This window comes from Alosa sapidissima, chromosome 22 (genome assembly GCF_018492685.1).
Source record: "Alosa sapidissima isolate fAloSap1 chromosome 22, fAloSap1.pri, whole genome shotgun sequence".
Lineage (NCBI taxonomy): Eukaryota > Metazoa > Chordata > Actinopteri > Clupeiformes > Clupeidae > Alosa > Alosa sapidissima.
Window position 1 is genome coordinate 13,520,245 of NC_055978.1, and position 11,387 is coordinate 13,531,631.

At 41.0% G+C, this 11,387-nt stretch overlaps 1 long non-coding RNA gene across 1 annotated transcript; it reads left to right on the plus strand.

The window, feature by feature from the left end:
• The first annotated feature begins 6,349 nt into the window (after positions 1 to 6,349).
• Positions 6,350 to 9,977, plus strand: LOC121697397. The gene is made up of 3 exons (XR_006026441.1): positions 6,350 to 6,509; positions 6,818 to 7,068; positions 9,277 to 9,977. It is a non-coding gene; the product is annotated as an uncharacterized LOC121697397 (long non-coding RNA).
• The last annotated feature ends 1,410 nt before the right edge of the window (positions 9,978 to 11,387 follow it).

Consider the following 11,387-nt stretch of genomic DNA (forward strand, 5'->3'; position numbering starts at 1 on the left):
TTTGCCCTTTTCCCAGTTTCTGCTCACCGTGGGCAGAGGGTCACCAGATTATCCTCTAATCCTGTTAATCCCACCACACATCTGCTAGGGATTACCAGCCTCCTAATTGGACAAACCCTATCTCTGGCATTTTAGAGGAAGGAATGAGGGGGAGAGAAAACCGGAGGAGAGTTAAGCCATTCATCTTTGGTTACACATATTAGTACTTTAGGATATGCATACTATATAGCCATACACAGCTAAGTACAATACATGTAAACACATGTATGAAGACATACATGCATACTTACTGAATAGATATACAGTAATTGGCTCCCCTGGTAAAGATGAGTAAAAACAAGTATGAAGAAAATCATCTTTTGCCATTTTATCATAGTTTCACAATGGCAATAATGAGGAAAATCCAACATTTATGATACCATGAACGCTAATGAGGTTCCCGGGGCCTTTGGATTAAAAACAGCCCCAGAACATCACAGACCCTCCACCATGCTTATGCCCGATTCACATTAGATGTGTGCCGAGTGCATGGCAGCTGTGTTACCTGTCGGTTTTCATTTTGGTGCCCATGTTATACTGTAACAGGAGAGCTTGCACACTGCCTGCGTGACACACTCAGTCGTGCCAGATAGAAATATAGGAACGGCATCTATTTTTCTATTTTTCTTGGTTTTCAGCCAAACAGAGACAAGGAGTGAATGGATTCTCGCATGAAACCATAACGCAGCAGTCACGGAACAGACACACAACGCACACGCCACGGTAGCAGTCTGAATAAAGCATTAGGTTTGGGGTTCTGTTCAGTACAGTCATGTACGACAAACCCACGTTCCTGTACCTCTCCAACAGTGACCCTTAGAGAATGTGTGTGCCACCACTGTGCGTAGGGGCAAGAAGGACATGGGTTCTTTTTCAGACCGGTTGGTAACAGTTTCATTTGATTAAAACTTTTTTTTAACTGTAAATATGGGCAATTTCAGGGGATTCTACCCATTATACCCCTTTTACTTACTGAGGTCAAGGCACTTTCCCCTTTGAAATTTGAATTCTTTATTTGGTTGTCTTCCCCATGTTGGAGAATAACTAAGGCATTTCACCTCTGTGTGACTTTAATGAAACAAGAAATCATGAATTACTGTTTGAAAGTCCATAAGCATGCTGATTACCTTAAAAGATGTTGAATACAAATAAAAACGAAAAAGTTTTTAGTTACATTTTGTTTGTAAGATTTTCTAAGGGTGCCAGAGGCATGTGTTTTTGTTAAATCTTTTAATTTATGAAAAAGGTTTTCTTCTCAGAATAAATAATCTCTTCAACATTGTTTTTTTCTCACTCTTTTCATTGTAAACCTACACTCTAAAAAGTAACGTGTTAAAATGACACATTGTGAGTGAGCTCAGGGACAACACAGCACACAGGGTTCAATTTCACACAGTACAGTAATTGTGTGGCTGGGTGAAATATGTAAGACAGATTTCTACCAAAACAAACAAACAAACAGGTAAACCTTTTTTGCAGGTACACTTTTTTTTTTTTTTTTTTTGAGATATCTGAACTTTGTCTTTCACCCAGCCAGCCACACGGTTGCTGTGTTGAAATTGACACAAAATGTGCTGCCTCTGAGCACACTCAGCAGATGTGTCATCAACACATCACTTTTTCAGCAGATTTTAAACACATCACTTTTTAGATTGTAGACAAGAACAAACAAAACAAAAGATGATATTTCTCATACCTCTTACTGATCTTTACAAAGGATGCTGATGAATGTGGAGGGCACTCTATGTGATATGAATTGGTGTCTGACTATTTAGTGAGAGTCATGATGGCAGTGAGTCATCCGTAAATCAGTCCTCCTCGTTGGCATGTGAAGAAACAGCAGCTGAAGACTCACAGAAAGAGGCGACACCCCTGAGGTCAATGGCTAATTATCTCAACACATCCAACAAGATGAGACCCATGTCAGTGTGTGTGTGTGTGTGTGAGAGAGAGAAAGAGAGAGAGAGAGAGTGTGCATTTGTGTGTACAATACGTGTGTCCATGGGTGTGTGTGTGTGTGTGTATGTGTGCGCGAGTGTGTTTGTGTGTGTGTGTGTGTGTGTGTGTGTGTGTTTGTTTGTGGAGAGAGAGAGAGAGAGAGAGAGAGAGAGAGAGAGAGAACATGTGCATGTGTATGTGTATGTGTACTGTACATGTGTGTGTGTGTGTGTGTGTGTGTGTGTGTGTGTGTGTGTGTGTACAGGAGTGCACACACAAATCACATTTACGCGTAGAGCGGGCGAATGCAAAGGATATTACTCTGATAATAGGTGGATTAGTGGCATGTAAGATATATAATCCACGGGTCAAATGCCTTTGCATTTCAAGTGGCTCAAGAGAGGGTCTGACATCCCTCAAAAACCATGCTTCAAAGAGACAGCCAATGCTAAAGCAGAATCTCAGGACAAACTGTTTAGAAAAAAAAGAAAAAAAATAAATATGCAAGTTTTGCTACTCACCCACCAAGGGCACTATACACTCCATAAAAGTAAAGATACAAAACCCAGGGAACACTTTAGACACAAGAAAAGAAAGAAATGTATATAACAACATGTATATCAAGAAATTATATGTCCTTCTACCCCAGGCACTTGTGAGTCCCAGTTTGGTTCCTATGGATCTGAAGTCATTATGATATACTAATTGACCCAACATCAATGAGGTTTGGTGTGTGTGTATATATGTCAGTGTGTGAGTGAATGTGTGTCATCATACCAGTCAAAGTACCTCTATCAATACCTTCAATGGCTTACTGCTTTCTCATGTTGTTTAGTTTCTCTATCGGAAATGCTGACATTGGTTGACACGATATACTGACCTTGCTGTGCTATTTGCAGCCTTTCGACTGGTCTGAGATATCGATCTCAATGATGGATGGTCAGATGTAGGGATGTGAGTGAGTTAAAGGATGTGCACCTGAACGACCTCAACATGCACTATATCAGAGGTGGATCACTATCAATAACAAAAACAAAGTTCATAAAATAAGAACGTTTTGAGTTGTGGAACATTGAACATATCTCCAAACTGCTTAATAATAGGTAGATTAAATAGATGTTAAATAGAGTGAAAATGCATGTATTGAGTACAGAAGGGGGAGACATGGCAGTTAAGGTTAGGGTTAAGTGCCTTGAAGTCGACGGTCGCAGCGCTGCCTTGAAGCCGACGGTGGGGGCTTAAAACACCATTGAGCGCAACAAGCTCAGCAACAACAAGTCCATTAGACAGATTCAATTAATTCAAAATGCTGCTGCTACTGTTAACCGAGACTTAAAAGAGAGATCATATTACACGTATTCTTAAATCTTTACATTGGCTCCCAGTTAATTTCAGAATTGATTTCAAGGTTCTACTCCTAGTACTGTATATAAGTCACTGAATGGACTTGGCCCCAAATATTTTTCTGAAATGCTTCCCCAATATATACCTGGTAGAGAGCTTAGATCAACTGGAACTTGTCAATTAATAGTCCCCAGGGTTAAAACCAAGCAAGGAGAAATGGCATTTAGCTATTATGCCACACAACGCTGGAATCAGTTCCAATAGATATTAGATATTCCCCAACACTAGAGTGTTTTAAAAATAAACTCATAAACTGAACTTTTTCATTCTGCATTTATTGATTCGTTTTTAGGTTTATTTTTTTAATTTTTTTATTTATTTCTATTTTACCTCCTATTCATTCAGTCTTATTTCCCCCTTGATCTATTGTATTATTTTATTGTATTAATTACTATTATTATTACTGTTAATCTTTTATTTTTTATTTTTGTTTCTTTTAAGCACATTGAATGACATTTTGTATGATAATATGCTGTATAAATAAACTTGAACTTGAACACCTCAGAGCCTGGCAACACTTATGAGGTGGGATTCTGAAAAGGACCGGGGGGCCATCCACAGTGCTAAAATCCAACCCTGCCTCTCAGTCTCCCAGTCTACTGAAAGCTTCACCACCTGATGTGAGAAGAAATCTCATCATTAGTGCCTTAAAGTTGAAGTTGAAGATCAAAAATAGGCATTGGTGATGTGGTGTGTGTGTGTGTGTGTGTGTGATAAATACATAGATAGAGAGAGAAAGAGAGAGAGAAAGACACAGAGAGAGAGAGAGAGAAAGAGAGCAATGGTGGATTGGATACTAGGCCCAATTAAACTCAGGGTTTGGGTGTCATCGCCTTTCAGTGGATGTCATCGTCAATCTTCTTGACCTTCGTCTCCTCTATTCCCTTTCTTCTGCTCCGTGGTGTCAAGATGACCTTTCCTCAGTGACACGTCTTCCTTTCTCTGTTGTGACCACTCTTATCATACTCTTCTTTTTCCAGCTGATAACACCCCCCATTCTCTCTTTCTCTCTCTCTCTATCCATCCACCTCACCAGACGACTCTCCGATTTCCACTGGGATGAGAGACAGATGAGAGTGAAAGGGAGGGAGAGAGAGAGTGGGTTTGTTCTATAAATAAGAAAAATGAAAATATTAAGAAAGTACGGTGGAATTAAAGAGGCTAGTAAATGTGTAGTGAATGCTTAAAGAAATGAATTAAAATGGTCCCACACACAAATAGGGATAATGTTCACAATCTGATGTTGGATTCAATCATTATGCAAACAACATCTGACCGGTATCTGATGGCATATTCATAGGAATAAGGTTGCATTGGACAGCTTTCTAAATAACACCCTTCATCTAGTTATATTAATTGAAGTAGAATATATGTTGGGTATTTGAGGCCAGGATGCTTCAAAATATGATTATTGACACATGAATATGTATCTTTCCTGTGAGAATAAATTAATTAGTTGATAATGAATAAAGGTTATCCAGCTATTTCTGTTAAATTAGCCAGATTACTTGTACAGTATTTGCATATTTGCCTTCATGGAGATTATACTGTATGACACCCTGTCTGTCTATTAGAGTAGTGAGATTCAATTTCCAAATCTGCCGGGTTCACTCTGACAGAGAGAGCATATTTGGCAAGGCCTCTGGCCAAGCTCTTCATATCCCTTACAAGGGCCGTGCCAGAATCCACTGTGTATGCAAGGATATTCGCAGCCATTCAGTGTAAACACCCCATCCATTTCCCACAGGGTAGTAAGGGCAGGAGACAACAGGATATAGGAGGTGGCGGTAAGTAAACATGGTAAATGGACTGCATTTATAGAGCACTTTTTTCAGCTCCTGCGAGCACTTTACATTATCATGCCTCACATTCACACATTCACACACCGATGGCAGAGGCTGCCATGCAAGGCACCAACCTGCTCATCGGGAGCACTGGGGTTAAGTGTCCTGCTCAAGGACACTTGGACAGGGTCAGGAGGAGTTGGGCTCAAACCAGCAACCTTCCAGTTACTGGACAATACATCTACCTCCTGAGCCGCTGTCTCCCAAATAAAACATGCTGTTAGCCATGTACCATGGAAGAAGAGAAAGCAGCATAACATGGAACAAATACTGTAGTCGAACACGGAGCATGGAGTTTTCCCCCCTGCCTAAAAACTTCTAGTTTTCTCTTTCCTTTGTCCTTTTATTTTTGCCACTGCATCTGCAGCTGGAAATTAGACCGTTGGCTAATTCCTTTAAGTTGCTGGCTCTGTGAAAAATGAAAAGTTAGATTGTGACTGAGTGAAAAATGAAAAGTTATATTGTGACTGAGTGATTGTGGGAGCAGGACTGTCACATGGTACACAGTATAAGTAGTGTTCAGAGATGAACAGCAACAAAGACAAAGGGCCAACATCTAATCCACTCTTTACAAGGACAATCATGAAAAACAGCAGTCAGAGTACCACTCAATACTCAGTCACCACAAGTGTTTTTCTTTGTTTATGACAATATAGACTCTCTCTGTCTCCACCTCGATCTCTCTCTCTCTCTCACTCTCTCTCTCCTTCTCTCTCTCTATCTCTCTCTCACACACACACAGACACACACACACCAACAAACAATAAGGGGGCACACAACAATCCCCTCACAAACAATCACAAAAAAAGTGACCAAGTGACCCCTACTCACACACATCCACACCTAATTTCAGCCTGCTCTGCAGTGTGAAGAATGTGATAGAGGGCAACAATACTGAAAAACACACTCTGATGGATTGCAGGTGCTTTAGACTTTTTAGAGTTTTCCCTTTTTGTGATATTGGAAAAACCATGTCAATTTGGAGGTGATGGAGTTGTATTACCAGTGTCTCTGATTGTCATGTCAGATGGTCCTACGACGATTATGTCATAAAACATTTGTTATAACCTCACAATGGTGTGTGACAAAGGGGCATCCGTGGCCTACTGGTTAGGGAATCAGACTTGTGGAATCGAAGGGTGGCCGGTTTGATCCCTGACTGGTAGGAAAAATGTGGGTGGGGGGAGTGACTGAACAGCGTTCTCCCACATCCACGGATGAGGTTCCCTTGAGCAATGCATCTAACCCCCAACTGCACCTCGGGCGCCGGATTAACTGCAACGGGTGTGTATGTGGGCTCCTAGTGTGGGTGTGCTCCTAGTGAGCTCACTGCTCTGAGTGTGTGTATATGAATGTGTGTACACTAGACCCCGGATGGGTAAAATGCAGAGAGCAAATTTCCAGTAGGAACTTCCTACAGAACTATACAGTATAACTTAACTTAATTTAAGAAGAAAAATCAGGGAAATGCATGGTCTAGGAATTCCAGCTAAGACAGATACAGTAAATATGGAATATGGAAGCTACAGTAGAGAGGTAGCTTCATCAGAGCTGGAGAGTTGCCAATCCCACCAAGATATCATCATCTGCAGGCATCCTGACCTCAGCAAGAGACTGACAGCAACCCTGGACCTCAGTCGGCAGATGAAGTACCACAGCCAAACTGCAGCTACCACCCGCATCGAAGGAGAGATGAAGAGGAGAGCCATCTGCAGCACCACCGAAGCAGCAGAGACAGCCTCAAGATGCCTATAGCCATTTGGACACCAGTGGAGTCAGCTGGACAAGGGTGTTGATGTTGGAAGACCCAAAATAAAAACATCCCAGAGAAATATGTATAATGGTATGTATATACAGCTCTGGAAAAAAATAAGAGACCACTACAGATTTTTCTGATGTCATCCTACGGTTGCTGAGTGACATTCAAATGAGTTTGACGGTCATATTCAAATTTGCAGTGGTCTGTTAATGTTGAATATGACCATCAACTCATTCGAATGTCACTCAGATGAACTCAGCAACCATACGAATAGAGAAAACAGTTTAACCTACTGTATGTATAACTACATGCATATTTCTGATTTCTGATCTCACCTGCTTCCATTCAAGCATGGAAATCCTATTAATTCTATTTTGGAATGCAATACAAACACAACATTACTTTAACTTACACACACACACACACACACATACACATTCACATTCACACGCACACATACAAACACACAAACAACGTGCACGCGCACGCACACACAAACACACACACACACAGTTCCACCCTATTCAGGCACAGACTGTATTCAGTGACCACGCTGTCCAGCTGCCGGATTTATGTGTCACTTGCTATGCAAACCCCTTGTTAAGGAGCTCATGGGGCTGGATCAATAAACCATTTTTTATGAGCTCAGCTTAGGAAAACCTAGTCGGCCACAGACAACTGTCAGAATAACGGTGATTTACACTGTCCAGGGGCTGACATTAATTTACTGATAGGGGTGTGGGAAACACAGGAGGGGTTGGTGAGCACGGCACCGCCGACCGTGAATCACCCTGCTGGCTTTCCTACTGGTCATAAATATTAAAACATATCATTAAAGGATATGTAAGCACACCTGAGTTATAATTATTGTTGACTCTTGAGACATCTACTGAGTGAAGACATGAGGGGAAAAAACACATCTGGGGAGAGACAGCATTGAAGCATTTCTGTATATGTGGCTATGTGCACGTGTTTGATATGGAGAGAGGGAGAGCAATCTTTTTTTTTTTTTAAAAGGAAGAAACTACATATTTTATGTTGTACTTCAAAGGAATTAGAATTAAGTGGATTGTTTCTCCTTCCTTAAATACAATGATTTGTTTTTTACAAACAAGGTGAACAAAAGCTTTCATTCTCATGGCCATTCTGCCAGTCCACCATTTCTTGCTTGTTGCTACAGCAAAATAGGCCAGAGAAGCAGACTTAGACCTAAATGCAGACATAATAAAATATTTAGTTAGGAAAGATATGGTTTTAACGAGCCTGCTGTCAAACATCTTAAATCTTGGCACAAGACAGTTCATCTACAGAAATCTGACAGAATTTGGCATACAATAGTCATTCAGGGCATTTGCGGGTACTCACTGTCAGTAACAAAAACATACTATTGTTGCTGATAAGAGATTCAGTTTTAGATGTGCTACTTTCACACATTCACACTTTCACACAGAGCTACTTTCAAAAGATGCAATGAGAGATAAATGCTAATCTTCAAAAGTTACACTAATAAATAAATCATGTTGTGTGTCTGTAGACACTGAGGAGTTGTTGTAAGACTTATGTGCCTATTTCATGGTTTATTTGCACCTTTCAACAAGACATTGATGTAGGAACAGACCACACATGCATAAAATGGAAGTGCATTTTGCCAGGCACAGGAGAGCTGTCAGGCAGGCTGACCTTTTCTTACTCATGCATAAAATGGGAAGGTTGAGGCGAAGGTGGGAGTATCTCCCAAAAATGTGAGAGTTGAAGTGCTAAAAGCGATATTCCAGTATGGAAATTGTGCACGTCTGTTATGAGGTAAAACATTTTCTATAAAAAGTAGTTGTACAGTAATTCAGATTGCGGTAAAAACCAGTTCTGCTTCTTTGAACCATGTCTAAATCAACTTTTGCTTACCTTTGAATATGTTACTTTTGCTTTTTCACAACATCCACTTCACCACATCACCCAGTAGCAGTAAAAAAAACTGTATTGGATCTGTCATAGCCTAGCTGCACAAAGTTTGAGTATATTATAAGTGAAGAAGAACTACTGCCCTGCATTTTCTTGCTGTTTGTTGACTTATGTAATTATCTAATTATCTAATTATCATGTATAATTGTATGATTGGTAAGCTTTTGATTCTTTTAATGTTGTCGTCAGTTTACTCCATTCAACTTTTCCAATAAGCTGCTAAGTCCTAAGGTTGGAGGACTACCAAACTGAATTTCATTGTGTTTCAGCCAATCTCCTACTGCCTATATAAACCCCTGTCACTCTGCTCTCTCTGTCTGGCCTCTTCAACAGAGACACTTACTCCAGCGCACGGACTGCTCCTTGTTTCCAAGCCCAGCTCCTCGTTTCTGGAATTTCCTGCTACGTCCCAGGTTGTAGAACTTTTATGTTGGACATTTTCTATTGGACCTTTTCTGTTGGATGATATCCTCTTGCCAGATTGGAGCCTTTATGTAGGACTGCCTTGTTTGTCAAGTCAAGATCTTCTGAGCGTTAACTTCACTTCAAGACCTTGTTTAAATTCTCCTGCCTTGGTTGCTGTTTTCAAATTAAAACGACTTGATCCTAACCTTGAGCCTAACCTTGTTTCCTGAGTCTGTGTGCCCTGACAGAAGGCCAGACCAGGCAATGGAGCCTCAACCATTAAGAGCTGAACATGTGGATCCCTTCCAGGGAATGGTGGACAATGCACCGCAAACAATTCCCAACTCTGCGACCGTAGCAGCTGCCGCCGCCACAGCAGCTCCAGTAGCACCTCCAGCTATGATTCCAGGGAACGCAGTGGTGAATCCAGCGCCATATTCTGGAACTCCAGAGGCATGCAAGGGATTTCTGTTGCAATGCTCATTGGCCTGGGAGATGCAGCCACACAGATTCCCTACAGACCGATCGCGAGTAGCCTATATCATCTCTCTGCTCTCGGGGTGTGCCTTGCAATGGGCTGAAAGCGTCTGGAGACAAAATGGCCCCACAGTAGCATCGGTGGACAACTTCGTGGCTCATTTCAATTTTGTTTCCTGAGTCTGTGTGCCCTGACATCTATACTCTGCATCATCTAAAGATCTGCATTTGCAGTGTAATAAGCCATCTTATAAAGTGTTATTTCCTGAGTTGACCTACGCATTTATATTGCTATGCTGAATGGATCAATTACTCTGTGAACTAACATTAGGAACAGAAAATAAAGGATGTTTCTCAAGAAAATAACCACCAGATAAGATTAAGACCACATGCAGTTGCATTTAGACAAAAATAAAATGCCATTGGAATGACGAGTGAGAGTGTGACATTGGAATGACTTTCAAAAGCAAGGACAGGTTGATTAGTTTCTGTCACTTTCTCTATCATCGTTCCTCATTCCCACTTCCTCCAACAATCCAATGTGTCAACTTATAGAAATGTCTCATCAAGGCCTTGGAAGACTCACCTTCGCTCTGCAGTGGCTTTTGCAGCAGCCCATAAATGGGAATCATTTCCTCACAATAAGGGAATATTGTGCCCTGCATACAGTGTATACTATGAATCTCTAGATATGCTCGGTGGTGTCATACCTGTCAACACTCCCGTTTTTCCCGGGTTTCTCCCGTATTTCAAGGTCATCTCCCAGCACCCTCCCGTTTTGTTATTTCTCCCGGAAAACTCCCGTAATTTGCATGGCCATCAAACTTCATTTTAAAATCATTGATCCATTCAGGTTGCCAGATTGTGTATGAAATACACCCTACACATACACGATCACTTAGTTTCAATTTCAACTGTTTTGTCATACAGTAGTTTAAAACCTGGCAACCCAAAACCCAAATAAGGAAGCGGGTGCCAACTGCGCAGCCTGAGTCTCGTCGTAAGCAAGCGGGCTAGTTGAATGGCCTACTCCAGAACTAGCTGTTGTGAAATTGTTGGGAATTTAACACATCACATAAACTGTTATTGAGTGTTGTTGATACACTGAACTTGTTCCCTCGGAACCAAATCTGACAGCAAGCAGCTTTGGAGTTTTAGAAGTAGGTGAAGTAGGCTGCAGGCAGGTAGCTGGATACATAACTGGCATGCGTAAGGTAATGGTAAGGTAAAAGCAACGACCGAAATGCAGTGTTGAAACGTGTATGAAACGTATTAAATATGCAAACACAGATTCGGTATAAACACCTAGCTTAAGCTAAATGTTGACAGGTATGGGTGGTGTACAGAGTTTTTATGCATGAGCCAACAAGGCTGGTATTTAAAACTGGCAGAGTTTGTGTCAACAGTTAGTTTTACTTAATTCCAATCACATGTAAACAATTTTAGCTGTCTGTAGCTTTAGCTAAACTTTTAAATGTTTAATTTTTGCATTAATTGAGGCAGGGACAACCATTCTTAACTCTCTCAAAAATGTAAACAAGGATTTGCATATAATATTTCAA